Below are 16,894 nucleotides of genomic sequence, written 5' to 3'. Positions count from 1 at the left end.
TGTTTTCACTTGGCAGATAAGGGAAAATAAGAAATCTATAGAGAAGCTTAAAGATGTCATTTCAGTGAATACTTCTGAACTTTCAGAGGTAAAGCTGCCAACTCTTGCTAACGGATATTAATACTACATCTTATTTTTGTTGCAGACCAAAAATTTGAGGTGTGCTAAAATGTGCAAAAAATGAGAACTATATGATGTCTGATTTGGGAAAGTATAACTTTGTTTTTTCTTTGGAATTAATTCACTAACTGTAGTGTTTTGCATTAGCTTCAAATTGTCCTTAATGAAGCTAAGCTTCGTGAAGGGAAGGTGAAGTTGGAATGCTGTCAGCTTCAGAAAGAAAATACCATGCTTAAGAAGAAGAATGAACAGGTAAAGAAAATTTGATGTCATACATAATGTAAACTAGAGAAGTGAATATCATTATCTTGTATCTTTCTTGGATCTGTTTCTGAGGTAAGGAATATTCATGTAGGACCTTTTCTAGATATGCATTGCTCCCCAAATTGAGTGCATATATATGGTCTCCATCTGTTTTGGATTTTTGGATTATTGCTTTTCTTATCAAATGTCAATCAGTTATTAACTTGCATAGCCTCAAAGAAACTTTTTAAATCAGAAAATTAACTTGTTCCTGTAGGGAGCAGTCCCAGACAGTCAGAATAAAGACTCTCCAATATGGACAAATTATAAGCTATACCAAATATCAAAATTTGCTATAAAATTGAGGTAATGATACTACTCTCCTTGAAAAAAGAAGTAGCTCAGTATAACTGAATGAAGAATGAAGAAAAAAATGTCATTGGTTCTCTTATGAAGTTTTAAACTATAATTTATTTCTCCTCTTGTTTTAGTATATGCAAAAAGTAAATTATTTTATAGTAAATTATTTTAAATTTTTCTAATATATATTCACTTTCAGAATGATTTAAGGCTACAGATGTAAGCTCAGCGCATATGCCTTTCAGTGGTTTATTCAGCTCATGTGGATCAGGTTCGTGAATATATGGAAAATGAAAAAGATAAAGCTCTTTGCAGTCTTAAAGAGGAGCTTATTTCTACTCAAGAGGAAAAGATCAACGAACTTCAGAAAATATACCAGTTAGAACTACAGAATGTAAAAACACAAGAAACAGGTAAATAGTTTCTGACTTATAATTACCATGAAGCATCACTTAGAGTCCACCATTTCATAATTCTGTCCTTAGAACTCACAGGGGAAGGTGACTTGTGTATCTAACCCTAGTCTTATTTGTTCATATAATCATTGGATATTCATTCAAGTGCTAGAGAAAACTAAAATTACTGAGTCATTTTCCCATAGGAAATCATAATCTATTGGGAAAGCATATATAAAATAAACTGAAAATTTCTGAAATATAATGAATGGAGGGAGAAAAAAGAGTCTTGTCTTTCCTGGGGAGATGACTAGGATGAGGGTATGGACAAGAGTAATTAGGTTGGAAATTTGGGGAAGGCTATGGAGTCTTAAGCATTGAGCTCTATCTAAGATTGCATCCATTTGGGAGAACTGGGAATTCAGTCGTGTTAGCTAGAAAAAACTGGAGAGATTGGAAGGAGCTTGATCAGGAAAGGTTTTATGTACCCTGATGAAACATGTTTATGTTTTATGCTATTGGTGATAAGACCTACAGCAGGATTTTAAATAGTGGGAGTACCAATAAGATTTTTATTTTAAGGTGATACCATTAGGATCAGTTGGAAAGGATGAAATTATTGATGGGAAGACCAGCCAGATTGAATTGAGTATGATAGAAAGTTAAGTTCAACACTTAGAGTTAGGTTTTAGTTTGTCGTTAATGTTAGCAGAAATTAAGGATGATACCCAAGTTTCTAGCTTAAGAAACTAGAGTATGGTTCTAGTCATAAAAAGGAACCAATTTGTGAAAAAAATAATAAATTCAGTTTTAAATATATTGAGTTAAGAATAGAATACTTACTGACTTTGAAAAAATATATAGGAGTTAGTTGAAAATAGAAGTCTGAAACCTGGGAGAAAAATTTTAAGTATGAGGCAAAGATTTATAATCAGCATGAATGTCAAGGACAAGAGGTCAAGGACAAGAATGAGTTATCCTGGGAAACTAGAGAGTGAGTTAAAAGACCAAGATGGCATAATGGAAAGCAACAATGTTAAGGGACCATACAATGAACCATAAACAATTAGTCACAGTTAATGTTTTTCTTTCATGAATATTTGGCCAGTTAACTAGACTTCTTGTGTTCAAGGTATCTCTAGGCTTTTACTTTTGCTTTTAGGAATGAGTTTTATTATTGGAATTGCTTTGGTGAACAGAATAGAATTTCAAGCATATCAGATAATACCATGCTTTTTCACTTCAGGGGTTCTTTGAATATAGTAATATTTTAAGTTTGTATTTTTTTAATTGATATCTTCTTGAGGTAGTCTGTCCACTATTTCCCAAATTTCATGTTAACTAATGGTTCATTTAATTGGCAAAAAAGTTAGTTTAGTGATTAACTATCAGCATTTTTTAGAAATAAAAATAAAAGAGGAAAGTGAAAGGTATGAACTACTCTCCTCTGGTCCCTTTTTAACACCTCTTTTGTTTCATGTTTCTGAATTGTTTTAATGATATAAAATTGTTGAATTTAGAGATACTATACCATAAGGATAGGAGAAATGATATTGAATCACACTGTTTTCTTGTTTTCATCAGTCAGAATGAGTCAAATTAAAACCTGAGTTTCACTCAAAACATTTTTCAAAGAATAAATATTTTTATACATTGAAATAAAATGATTGTTATTTCACTGAGAAGTTTGTATTGAAATGTGTATTGTCTTCTCTTCCTGTTATCTTCTCTGTAAGATACCAAAAAAATTAAACAACTTGAAGAACAAATTCAAGAATTAGAAAACTTCATATGCTTTTTGCGCCAACAATTGAAAGAAACTGAAGAAAATCATAGGGCAGAAATTTATTCTCTACAGGAGAAGCTTCAAGCCATTAGTGAGGCCACGGTGGACCCAAGGTATCTATTTACTTAAAACTTCATTCAGCGGTATTTGTAGCTTAGTAACAATGATAGTATCATCTGGAATGGTTATTTTAAGAATAAAATATAACTTTAACAAAGAGATAGGATGTAACATTTTTGAGAAATAAGAGCAGGAGATAATTCTGTAACATTGAAATGTGTGAAATAAATGTTGGTATAAACCAAAGACATTTTATTATAGGAATTTTACTTATACTCTTATAAAGATGTTATTATTAATCTATTTTCTGAATTAAAATAAGTCAGGTAGTAGACATTTACTTGTTTATTCTATGCTTAGGCTTTGATATGTTGATGTGGTGAATACTTAAATAGTCTAAGTATGATCATTCCACTATGACTTGAACATACTCCATTTGATTGTCTAATTGCTCAAATTCATCATGTCCCAAATAGAACCCTGATCTATGAGGAGAGAAGAAATGATCTTGAATTACCACTATTTATGTTTTCTTGGATCAGGATCTTCTAAAATTTGCTCCTTCTGTAGCCATCTTCATCCATCATGACTCCTTTCTGTCATAACTCTCTGCCATTCTATGAAAAAATCTTGGTTTTTTTTTTAACCTTCAAAGTACATCAAAACTGTGCCACTCCTTACTGCTCCACTGGTCCCTGCCATTGTTGTGTGTTTCACCTGGATTACTCAACTTCTGTTTACAGTCTGTTCTCTATATAGTCAACACAAGCGCCAGAACCTTTGCTTTTATAATTTCAGTTACATCATGTTACTCTAATCCTCTTCTGCTCTTTACAGTCTCACTAGGTCCTGAGGACCATGACATCTTTGACTTTCATTTCCTACTGTCTTTCTTATCACTTACTATTCTCAAACCATATAATCCCATGGGGTTGGGGTTGGAGCTCAGCGGTAAAGCCCTTGCCTGGCTTGTGTGAGGCCCTGGGTTTGATTCTCAGCACCACATATAAATAAACAAAGTAAAGGTCCATTGACAACTAAAAACAATTTTAAAAGATTAATAAAAACCTCATACAACCCCACTGTGATCCTCAAATATATCACATATCAGTACGCTTCTGCTTTAGGGATTCATTGGCTTTTTCTTCTACCTAGAATGATTATTCTCCAGGTATTTGTATGCCCACACCCTCATCTCCTTTTGGATCTTTACTTAGATGTCATGTTCTTACATAAATTGAAATTGTCCCCAAAGAGTCTGTGTCTTACTTTTCTACTTCATTTTTTCTTAAAATTATTTGTTTTATATGTACACATACATTATAATCACTGTGTGTGTGCATGTATGTGTATATATAAATAATGTATGTATGCACTTTATATATCCAAATGTATATAAATTTAGAGGAAGTATTGTTTCATTTTGTTTGTCTTCAATTAAGGAATTTAAGCCTTTTTAAAAAATATTTTTATTAGTTGTCATTTTATTTATTTATTTACATGCAGTGCTAAGAATTGAACCCAGTGCCTCATACACGCTAGGCAAGTACTTTACCACTGAGCCGCAACCCCAGCTTAGGAATTTAAGCTTATCTTTGTCTATTTAAGTCACTGATATATTCTAAATCCACATGATTCCTAAATACTAATCTTACCTTATTGTATAAGATTAGACATTTTAAGAAAACATTTTTACAAAGTATTGAATGCTTACATAACAATACAGAATTCAGACATACATACCAAAAGATATGTGGGTAGATAAAATTAAAATTAAACTAATTGTAAGTTAAAATTAAACTAACTGTAAGTTAAGAATCTTCTCTTTACTGTTGCCACACTTCATTTCCAATATAAACAATCACTGTTACTTTTGATATGTGTTCTTTCAGACATTTTCCTATTTATATAGACATATATGTTAAAACAGGTTTTTAATGCAAGTGAGAATTTACAAACTTTTTTAAACTCAGTAATATATCTTAGATATATCTTTATATACATACATACATGCGCGCGCGCACACACGTTTGTGTGTGTGTGTGTGTGTGTGTGTGTGTGTGTGTGTGTATATAGTATCAGGGATTGAATTCAGGGGCTCTTAATCACCAAGCCACATCCTCAACCCTCTTCTTTTTTTTCAGAACTACTGTTTTTATTTAAAATAACTCATGTTCAGATCTACCACATACCAGTTGGGTAATGTTAGACAAATCAAATTTAATGAACTATTATTTCTATATATGTAGTTTCAATAACTAATTATTTTTTTTTAGTTCTAGCAATTTTTTTTTCTTCTAACTAGTTACCTAAGACAGTAGGATGCATTTTGACATCATACATAAATGAAGTATAACTTCTCATTCTTTGGTTGTACATGATGTAGAATATGTGATGTAATCATATATGCACCTAGGGTAATAATATCTGATTCATTCTACTATCCTTTCTTCCCTCATAACCCTTCCCCTCCCCTCATTGCCTGTTGTCTAATCCAAAGTATGTTTATTCTTCCCTATCCCCCCCACCCCATTGTGAATTAATATCCACATATCAGACAAAATATTCAGCCTTTGGTTCTTTGGGATTGGCTTATTTAGCTTAGCATGATATTCTCCAGGTCCATCCATTTGCCACCAAATGCCATAATTTCATTCTTCTTTAAGGCTGAGTAATACTCCATTGGGGAGATATATATCACACTTTCTTTATCCATTCATCTGTTGAAGGACACCTGGGTTGGTTCCCTAGTTTAGCTATTGTTAATTTAGCTGCTATAAACATGATGTGGCTGCATCACTGTATTATGCTGATTTAAAGTCCTTTGAGTATAAACCTAGGAGTGGGATAACTGGGTCAAATGGTGGTTCCATCCCAAGTTTTCTTAGGAATCTCCATGCTGCTTTCTATAGTAGTTGCACCAATTTGCAGTCCCACCAGCAATGTATGAGTGTATCTTTACCCCCACATGCTTGCCAACATTTATTGTTGCATATTTTTTCTTTCTTTTTTTTTTTTGTGGTGCTGAGTATTGAACTAGGGCCTTGTGCATTCGAGGCAAGCACTCTACCAACTGAGCTATGTCCCTAGGCCTGTTGCTCATATTCTTGATAGTTGCCATTCTAACTGGAGTGAGATGGAATCTCGTTGTAGTTTTGATTTGCATTTCTCTAATTGCTAGAGATGTTGAACGTATTTTCACATATTTGTTGATCGATTGTATGTCTTCTGTGAAGTGTCTGTTCAGTTCCTTAGCCCATTTATTGATTGGTTTGTTTTTCTGGTGTTTTTATTGTTTTTTATTTTTTTTTTTTAGTTGTCGAACCTTTATTTTTTAAATTTATTTATATGTGGTGCTGAGAATCAAACCCTAGGTCCCTCGCACATGCCAGGCAAGCGCTGTACCACTGAACCACAACCCTAGCCCCTGGTGTTAAGTTTCTTGAGTTTTTTATATATCCTGGAGATTAATGCTCTGGGGTGTATGTGGTAAAGGTTTTCTCCCATTCTGTAGGCTCTCTCTTCATGTTCTTGATTGTTTGATGTGAAGAACCATTTTAGTTTGAATCTTTTTATTGATTCTTGCTTATAGTTCTTGTGCTCTAGAAGTCTTGTTAAGGAAGTCAGTTCCTAAGCTGAGATGGTAGAGTTTGGACCTACTTTTTCTTCTGTTAAGTGCATGGTCTCTGTTCTAGTGCCTAAATCCTTGATCCACTTTGAATTGAGTTTTGTGCAAGATTAGAGATAGAGGTTTAATTTCATTTTGCTTCATGTGGATTTTCAGTTTTCCCAGCACCATTTTTTAGGCTATCTTTTCTCCAGTGAGTATTTTTGGCACCTTTGTCTAGTATGAGATAACTGTATTTATATGGGTTTGTCTCTGTGTCTTCTATTCTGTATCATTGGTCTATGTGTCAGTTTTGGTGCCAGTGTCATCCCATTTTTTTTGTTGTTGTTGTTATTGTTGTTATGGCTCTGTAGTATAATTTAAGTTCTGGTATCATGATGCCTCTTGCTTCACTTTTCTTGCTAAGGATTGCTTTGGCTATTCTGGGTCTCTTTTTTTCCAAATGAATTTCATGATTGCTTTTTCTAGTTCTACAAAGAATGTCATTGGAATTTTAATAGGAATTTCATTAAATCTATATAATGCTTTTGGTAGTATGGCCATTTTGACAATGTTAATTCTGCCTATCCAAGAACATGGGAGATATTTTCATCTTCTAAGGTCTTCAATTTTTTTCTTTAGTGTTCTGTGGTTTTCACTGTAGAGGTCTTTCACCTCTTTTGTTAGATTGATTCCAAATATTCTGTTTTATTTTTTGACTATAGTGTGAATGGGGTAGTTTTCCTAATTTCTTTTTCAGTGGCTTTATCACTGATTTGATGTATCATGCATTTGATGTATGGTTGTTAATTTTATGTCCTGCTGCTTTGCTGAATTTCATTCATTCTAGAAGTTTTCTGGTGGATTTTTTAGGTCTTCTAAATATAGAATCATATTGTCGGCAAATAGTAATAATTTGAGTTCTTTTTCTATTTGTATCCCTTTAATTTCTTTCTTCTGTCTACTTGCCCTGGCTAGTTTCCAGGATTATATTGAATAAAAGTGGTAAAAAGAGGGTTTTCTTGTCTTACTACAGTTCTTAGATGGAATGCCTTCAGTTTTTCTCCATTTGGAATGATTTTGGTCTTGGGTTTATGTGGTGAGCCGTTTCTGCGGACTGTGGTCGCCATTACAAGATGGCGCTGGCTCCGCTGTGGTCTGTAACAAACAACTCCTTATTTGGGAGAGTTGGTGCATGGTTTTTTAACACCCTATGAGAAAGCTCCACGTGGCAGCTTCGCATTGGCGCTTGAGATGCTTTATTAAGGCTGGGAGGGGCATCCGAGAGGGGAGAAGAAGAAATATCAAGGACCTGAATAAACGGCTGAAAGAAGATTCCTGTTGTTGCGTCTTCCTTGCGGGCAAGGGGGTCGCGACAAGTGGTGCCGAGACCCGGGAACCAGAACTTTCAGTCGTCAGGGGTGGTGCACCGGTTAGTCCCAGGTAAGTGGGACCCGCGACCAAAGCGGGGATAGTCCCAGTAAGTGGGACCCGCGTCCAAAGCGGGGTCAGCTCCTCTACAAAGAAAGAGAGAGCCTCATATTTTATTGCAGCTGCAATGTGTACTTTCACTTTTGTTTTTTGTGTTTCTTTTGTCGTCTGTGTCTTTTGTTTTCTGTGTTTCTTTTGTTGTTGTGTCATGGGTGCTGCATCTTCAAGTCCGCTTCTCTTGGCCCTAGATGGCCTGTTACGTTCCAAGGGCCTGGAAGTGAAGCATCGTACTTTACAGAGATTTTTACAGAAGATAGATATTGCTGCACCGTGGTTTGCAGTTTCGGGCAGCCTTACCATACCTAGTTGGGATAAATTAGGCAAAGATCTTGACTTTGCTTCTGAGCAGGGCATATTAGAGGGCGGGGTGATACCCCTATGGAAAATAGTCCGTAGTTGCCTCACTGACGCGCTGACAAAAGGACAGGAAGTTTTAGAACAATTACATGAGGAGAGGTCAGAGACGGCAGGAAGTGAGGTATCTCGGGAGGATGGAGGTGTGCGAAGCGTGAAGCAGGGGAAGAGACGATTGTATCCAGATCTTACTTCCCCTCGTAGCCTCACCAAAGAGGCTAGAGCGGCCCTTGTGACAGTGGAAGAAGCTATACAAAATGCTACTTTATGCAGGCTCCAGAATGATAAACCTTTCCAGTTATGTGTGCTTGCCACTATGCGGCAGCCTACTGGAGTACTATGGCAAGATGGACCTTTGCTATGGATCCACCCACATGTATCCCCAGGAAAATCCTTAGAATATTATCCTGACGCTGTTGCAGCATTAGCACTTAAAGGGATTCAACAAAGCATTCAATTTTTCGGGCAATCACCTTCTTCTCTTATTATACCCTATACTAAAGCTCAACTTAGTGTTTTGTGTGCTACTCTAGATAACTGGGCTATTCTATGTTGCTCGTTTCAAGGGGATATTGATAATCATTACCCTTCTCATCCGTTACTCCATTTTGTTAAAGAACATCCTATCATTTTCCCTAAAGTAACTTCATCCAGTCCAATTCCGGGGGCTGTTAACATTTTTACTGATGGTTCCAAGTCTGGAATGGGAGCTTATGTAATTAATGATTCTCCCCCTGTCCAGCATCAATTTGCTCCTGGAAATCCACAATGGGTAGAACTACAAATTGTTTTTAAACAATGTTCTTTTCCTTTTAATCTCATTTCGGACTCCATCTATGTAGTGCAAGCACTAAAAATCCTGGAGGCTGTGGGAGCTATTAGTGATGCCCATAATGTATCTGCTTACTTTAATCAGCTTCAACAGCTTATCTGTAGCCGCACTGCTCCCTTTTAATACGTACTCTGGAATTATTCATGCTTCTGCTTTATCAGGAGAAAAGGCACGTAATGTCATTACTCATTGCCTGGAGGCCTGGGAGGCGTGGGGTGCACCTGCATCCCTTAAGACTGATAATGGACCTGCTTATACTGGCAGACAATTCACATCTTTTTGTTCTATTATGGGAGTGCAACTTACTCATGGTCTGCCTTACAATCCTCAAGGACAAGGCATTGTTGAGCGTGCTCATCGCACCTTAAAGGAAATTTTACAAAAGCAAAAAGGGGGAATAGGTGCTGAACATACTCCTAAAGAACGCCTGTCCTTAGCTCTCTTTACCATTAATTTTTTGAATTTGGATATTCACGGTCGCTCTGCGGCCGATAGACATGTGTCCCCTCAGCCTTCTGTGATTGGCTATGTTAAGTGGAAAGATGTTCTTACGGGCCAATGGAACGGCCCCGACCCCGTGCTGACATGGGCACGAGGATCTGTATGTGTTTTTCCCCAGGATCGCACGGAACCATTGTGGGTCCCTGAACGCCTGACAAGAAGAGTCTTGACGCCAGCTACCCAGCAACAAGAAGCACCACAGCAATCCCGTGATGAGGATCTTCATCCTGCTGAGTGCTCTGGCTCTGGTGCTGGTGCCGATGACACAGACGACACCAATGCAGTGGTGGGCAGTGGCACGGGCTTGGCCAATGCCGATGCTGGTTCATGCCTCAAGGCCCGCAATGCTCACGATAAACAGTAAATCTTTGACATGGTCGTTGCACCCCAAGTTTTACGGACATTGCACTGGGAACGACATGTCTTTCTTTGTTATTCTCTTAGTGTTGGAAAGCCCTTGCACTCTGCCGGCTTTACTGCCATTGCACGCAGATGGGTTTCCACACTAGTGCTTTTCTATCGCCTTAAGACCCGTGCCTTTCTTTTAGGGTGTTACCAACTTGTTTATCGTTGTATTTCTATACAGCCACAGTTCAGCCTCAGCTATCCCCCTTCGTCCACCATCGTCACGATACAGGATGCGAGGCAAGGCACTGCACTTGAGTGATCCTTGAAGTGGACCTCAAGGAGAGCATGTCCTATTGCATGCGGGTTAGACGCGTCCACGCCCCGTCCCACGAAAAAAGGCGTCGGCTGATATGGCCTCAGATCTGGGGAAGGGCCCTCCTTGGGGCTGAGCCATACTATGCAGCCACTTCTGCACAGTGGGATAGGACCTCTACTCTCGCCTGTATTGTTTTTAGAAAACAAAAGGGGGAACTGTGGTGAGCCGTTTCTGCGGACTGTGGTCGCCATTACAAGATGGCGCTGGCTCCGCTGTGGTCTGTAACAAACAACTCCTTATTTGGGAGAGTTGGTGCATGGTTTTTTAACACCCTATGAGAAAGCTCCACGTGGCAGCTTTGCATTGGCGCTTGAGATGCTTTATTAAGGCTGGGAGGGGCATCCGAGAGGGGAGAAGAAGAAATATCAAGGACCTGAATAAACGGCTGAAAGAAGATTCCTGTTGTTGCGTCTTCCTTGCGGGCAAGGGGGTCGCGACAGGTTTAGCATGTGTAGCTTTTACAGTGTTGAGATATGTTTCTATTATCTCTAGTTTTTCTAGTGTTTTAAACATGAAAGGCTGCTTTATTTTGTCAAATGCTTTTTGTGCTCCTATTGAAATGATCATATGATTCTTCTTGAAGTCTATTAATGTGGTGAATTACATTTATTTATTTCTGTATGTTGAACCAACCTTGAATCCCACTTGAATATGGTGCACTATTGTTTTAGTCAGCTTTTTTATTTCTGTTACTAAAGGATCTGACCAGAACAATTTTAGGAGAGGAAAAGGGCTCATGGTGTTATTGAGGGCTCATGGTGTTTAGACACCTTAGTCCATAGAAGGCCAGCTCCATCCCTTGGGCTTTGAGGTAAGGCAGAACATCTGGAAGAAGAGTGTGGCAGAGGGAAGGAGCTCACATAGTGATCAGGAAACAGAGAGACAGAGACGACTCCACTCTCCAGATACAAAATATATACTCCATACAGAGACTCCACTCTCCAGATAAAAAATGTATACTCCATAGCCATCCCCTCAATTCCCATCTCCTCCAGCCATACCCTACCACTTCATTTAATTCCTATCAGGGGATTAATTCACTGATTGGGTTAGTCATTTCTCCTCTGAATCTTCTTGCATTGTCTTATGTGAACTTTTGGGGGATACCTCACAACCAAACCATAAGAACTATATTTTTAATGTTTTTATATGCGAGTTGCCAGAATTGTATACAGAATTTTTGCATCTATGTTCATTAGGGATATTGGTCTGAAGTTATCTTTCCTTAATGTGTTTTTGTCTGATTTTGATATCAGGTGATACTAGCTTCATAGAATGAGTTTGGAAGAGTTCCCTCCTTTTCTGTTTCATGAAATAGTTTGAGGCTTATTGGTGTTAATTCATCAAAGGTCTTGTAGAACTGGTTAAGAATCTGTTTCGTCCTGGGCATTACTTAAATGGTTGGCTTTTGATGGCTTCTTCTATTTTATTGCTTGATATTGATCTGTTTAAATTGTGTATGTCCTCCTAATTCCATTTGGGTAGCTCATTTGTCTCTAGAAATTTGTTGATGTCTTTAAAATTTTCATTTTTATTGGAGTATAAATTTTCAAAATAGCTTCTGATTCTCTACTGTATTTCAACAGTATCTGTTGTAATATTTTTGGTGACTATGAATTTTAGTGATTTGAGTTTTCTGTCTTCATTAGCACAATTGAGTTTATCAATTTTATTTATTTTTTCAAAGAGCCAACTTTTTGTTTTGTTAATTTTTTAATTGTTCCATTTATTTCAATTTCATTTATTTCAGCTCTGATTTTAATTATTTCCTGTCTTCTACTGCTTTTGGTGTTGATTTGTTTTTCTTTTCTAGGGCTTTGAGATCTTATGTTAGGTCATTTGCTCATTGAGTTTCCATTCTTTTAATGAATTTAGCTTAAATAGTGTCCTAGAGATTTTGATAAGTTGTATCAGTTCTCATTTATCTCTGGTAAGTATTTTAAAAATTTCATCCCTGATTTCTTCTTCTATCCATTGGTTAGTCAATAGCATATTATTTAGTCTCTAGGTGTTGGAGTAGTTTTTATTTTTTATTGTATCAATGATTTCTAATTTCATTCCATTATGATCTGATAGAATGCAGGGTATTATCTCTTTTTTTATTTCATAATTGTTGCTTTGTGGCATAAGATGTATCATCTATTTTAGAGAAGGGTCTGTGTGCTGCTGAGAAGAACATGTATTTGTTGATGGATGTAATACTCTTTATATGTCTATTAAGTATAAATTATTGATTATATTATTAAGTTCTATAGTTTTTTTGTTTAGTTTTTGTTTGACTATCTATCCAGTAGTGAGAAAGGTTTGTTAAAGTCACTCAGTATTATTGTATTATGGTCTATTTAATTCTTGAAATTGAGGGAGGGTTTGTTTGATATATGTAGATGCTCCATTGTTTGGGGCATAAATATTTAACGTATTATGTCTTGTTGATGTATAATTCCCTTAAGCAGTATGAAATGTCTTCTTTGTCCCTTCTGATTAACTTTTGGCTTGAAGTACACTTTATCTGACATGGGGATAGAAACCCCTGCTTGTTTACTCAATCCATGTGAGTGATACGTTTTTTCCCGTCCTTTCATTTTCACTCTGTGGATGTCTTTGCTTATGAGGTGAGTCTCTGGGAGACAACAGATTTTGGGGTTTTGTTTTTTTTAATCCAATCTGCCAATCTATGTCTTTTGGGTTTATTAGTTTAGACCATTAACATTCAAGGTTATTTTTGAGATATGATTTGTGTTCCCAGTCATTTTAGCTTATTTCTACTTTTTACTTTGAATTAATTTCTCCTTTGATTGATTATTCCTTTTGTATGGCTCCTTCCTTTGCTGATTTTGACTTTTTTTTCCATCTTCATGGAATACTTTGTTGATAATGTTTTATAGCACAGATTTTCTAGTTGTGAATTCTTTTGTTTATTATGGAAGGTTTTTATTTCATCTTTAAATCTGAAGTTTTATTTTGTTAGATATAGAATTCTTGGTTGGCATCCATCTTCTTGCAGAACTAGGTATATATTATTCTAGGACCTCCTGGCTTTGAGGGTCTGGGTTGAAAAATCACCTGAGATCCTAATTAGTTTCCCTCTATATATAATCTGATATTTTTTCTCTCATAGCCGTTAAAATTCAATCCTTATTTTCTATAATTGACCTTTTTCTTTATGATGTGTCTTGATGTGGGTCTGTTGTGATCTGTACATTTGAGGTCCTCTTGTATTTGATTTTCCATTTCATTCTTCAGATTTTGGAAATTTATTCATATTATTTCATTGAAAAATTGGGCATTCCTTTGGTTTGTATCTCTATGCCTTCACCTATCCCGATAAATCTTAATTTGGTCTTTTCTTGTTATTTCATCATTCGTGGAAGGTCTGTTCATGGTTTCTTACCATCTTCCCTGTGTAGTCAACTTTATTTTCAAAATTATATATTTTGTCTTCATTGCCCGAGGTTCTATCTTCCAAATGGTGTAGTCTATTGATAATACTTTCCATTGAATTTTTAGTTGGTTTATTGATTTTTCATTTTGAAGATTTCTGGGGTTGTTGTTGTTGTTGTTGTCATTTTCTGAGAATCTCTGCCTCTGCAATGATCTTTTACCTCCTCAAATTTATCTCTGATTTTATTCCCTATATCGTTGTTTATGTACCAGGTCAGTCTAATATGTATTTTCTAAACTCCTTTTCTACATTTCTTTTACTGTGTTGTCTATGGGTTTAATTATTGGATCATCTTGGTTTGTTTGGGCCACTTTGTTCCATTGTTTTCTCATGTTGTTCTTATGTCTGCCCTTCTAGCAGTGTGGATTTCAGGCAGTACAGTTTCTACCCTGTAGATTCATAGTGTCCCTGAAGATTTCTAGTACCTCGCCTTTAAGGAAGAGACAAATAATAACTGCACCCAATACAAACAATATACAGCCTTAAACCAAATAGCTCCTATTAAGGCATCCACAGTTTTGTTCCATAAAACTGAAATGATGTGTTCAATTATTGTCTGCAACATAAACAGTAAGTTTGCAAAAAAGTTTACAGTTTCCATTGGTGGACAAAGAGAGAACAAAAGTCATGTAAGGTGTGATGTTTATGAGGAAGGATCAGAAAAGATAGAAGTTAAAAAATTATAGGAAGAATGAAGGGAGGACTTAATAGAGGTTGGGTGTTAGCAAGAGAAAAGTGAGAAAGAGAATCCAAGGAGACAGATAAATGAGAGGGGAAATATATATATATATATATATATATATATATATATACATATATATATAGTAAAAAAATTTTTAAAAGAAAATAATAAACAACAAAACTGTAATGTAGTATTCAGATATCCCAGTCCTCAGTAAACTGATCCATGAAAAATACTTGGTTTCAAAAATGGTAGACATGTGAGAGAAGAAAAAAAAAGGAATCTGGATGAAAAATTGAACACTTTTTTCCATGGCAGTTCAAAAGTTTCTCAGCTTCTCTTCTGAGCAGTTAGGTATGTTGTCTGGAGTTTGATGCTAGCTCTACCCTCAGGGTAGTTAGGGTTGCTAGGGTGAGAGGGTTAGTCCTGGAAGCGGAACTACTAGAGCCAAGGTGTAGGCTTAGGTACGTTCCAATCTCTTCACTGCGTGCCTATTGGTCTGAAGATTTTAAGTCATCACACCTCCAAGGCTCAGCAATTGTCTGTCCACATTGGAAGACCGCACCTTGGGAACCTCCTTTAGGTTCTACACATGTGATGTAGGAATCTGTTCTTAGCCCACTACTTTGCCTGCAGACCCCATGAACCCTGGTCGTCATTTGGTCTCCAAACTTGATCTCTCCTTTGCCTGTCCTTTCAAATTCACAGTCAGGCACTTCTCTTCCATCCAGTACTGCAAGCAGCTGATTGGATGGGGAGGGGAAAGCCAGGTGGGTTTCCTTGATCAGTATTCTCCTGTGTAAATATCACTCCATTCTTGATTTTCTCACTTTGGAACACTCTCTATCACACAGCATAGGATTGCCTTGCACATTTTGGGGGCCAGACTTTGGTCTGCCAATAATTGACTCACCTAGCTGCAGGCCCCCCAGCCACTGCTTCGCAATGGTTCTTTCTGCTGTCCTCCATGCATGACGCCAAGAAAGCTGGTGGCTTCCCTCCTGTACACAGATGCTGTGCAGCACAGCTTACTGAGGTTTTTTGTTTGTTTTTTTGTTTTTTGAGCAGTATCTCTGAGCTCTTAAGCTCTCCATACCGCAAAACACCTCCGTTTTCCTAGGAATGGGGGTTCCTTTAGTTCCTTTATTGCTTTACTACATTCACATAGGGATATTCTGGTTTGTACTTCCAGCTATTTTACAGATTTATTATACAAGATCTCTTGAGTCCATGATCTGTTTTGAGTATCCAGTATTAAATTCCAGTTAAGTCCTTCCTAGTTCTGGACTATTCACCCACCCAACTTGTTGAAAAGTGGCCTTTCTGCTTTTCTTGGTTCACTCCACAGATCTGTCAGGGAAGCAAATACTTTATTCAGCCATCTTCCTGCATTTCCAACCCTTTTTTTTTTTATTTTGAAAGAGAGTCTCACTAAATTGCTAAGGCTCGTCCTGAAATTTTGATCCTCCTGCCTCAACCTCCCAAATTTCTGGAGTTGCAAGCACGCACCACTGTACCTGGCTCTTTTAATATATTTAATCCAATATAATCTATATTATTATATGTTTTGTGTCTGTGTAATTTAGATATCCATGTAATATGAATAATATGTATCATATATCTTAGGTATATAAGTAGTGTGTAGTATCAGTGTATATAGTATATTATATTATGTACACTGTTGCTATATAAGCATATCTAAGATGTTATTTTTAAAAGACTTACTAAAAATGTTTTTTTACATAATAAATTTTTTATCATACATTTATACTGAAATTCATTAAATGACATAATATTCATTGTTACTTTTAAATGGAAAACTTAGTCAAAAATGTTTTAAGTTACAATACTTGTAACCCTGGGGGAACTATCATTTTTGTCTCCCCACTGCCTCAGTACACATTATGCATGGTAGAAACTTTGGATAAAACACATAACACTAATTTTTTTTATACTTTTTCATTTATATTTAGCTTCTCTGTTGATTCAGTGGTAATTAAAGAATCTGATGTACAGAAATCAGTAGTACATCCTGGAAGTTGTCTAAAAAAGAATATTGATCATGCAATAGAGGTATGTTATTTTTAATCTTCATTTTTAAACAGTTATGTACACTGATACTTTTTTCTTACTATCAGTTTTATGTCTTCCCAAAGAATATTATATTCTATGTAGCATTGTTATTTTTAATGACAATAATGAACTTTGTAAATTAAATTCTTTTTTATATGAATTTTCACAAATTATTGTATGTATTTTTGAGTCTGAAAATACATACGTTCTTTTAAATACCTATT

At 36.3% G+C, this 16,894-nt stretch overlaps 1 protein-coding gene and 1 long non-coding RNA gene across 2 annotated transcripts in view; both read left to right on the top strand.

Moving 5' to 3' along the window:
* LOC308635025 (transport and Golgi organization protein 1 homolog) overlaps positions 1 to 16,894 on the top strand; it is a gene marked incomplete at its 3' end in the record, with an annotated part of 43,687 nt that overhangs the window by 6,741 nt on the left and 20,052 nt on the right. The gene's annotated exons all lie outside the window — the stretch shown is intronic.
* Positions 926 to 16,679, top strand: LOC308635110. The gene is made up of 3 exons (XR_014019136.1): positions 926 to 1,136; positions 2,855 to 3,017; positions 16,571 to 16,679. It is a non-coding gene; the product is annotated as an uncharacterized lncRNA (long non-coding RNA).

This window comes from Spermophilus citellus (assembly GCF_964194105.1).
Source record: "Spermophilus citellus genome assembly, chromosome: 16".
NCBI lineage: Eukaryota > Metazoa > Chordata > Mammalia > Rodentia > Sciuridae > Spermophilus > Spermophilus citellus.
The sequence above is the reverse complement of the archived record's forward strand: the minus strand, read 5'-3'. Positions and strand labels throughout refer to the sequence as shown.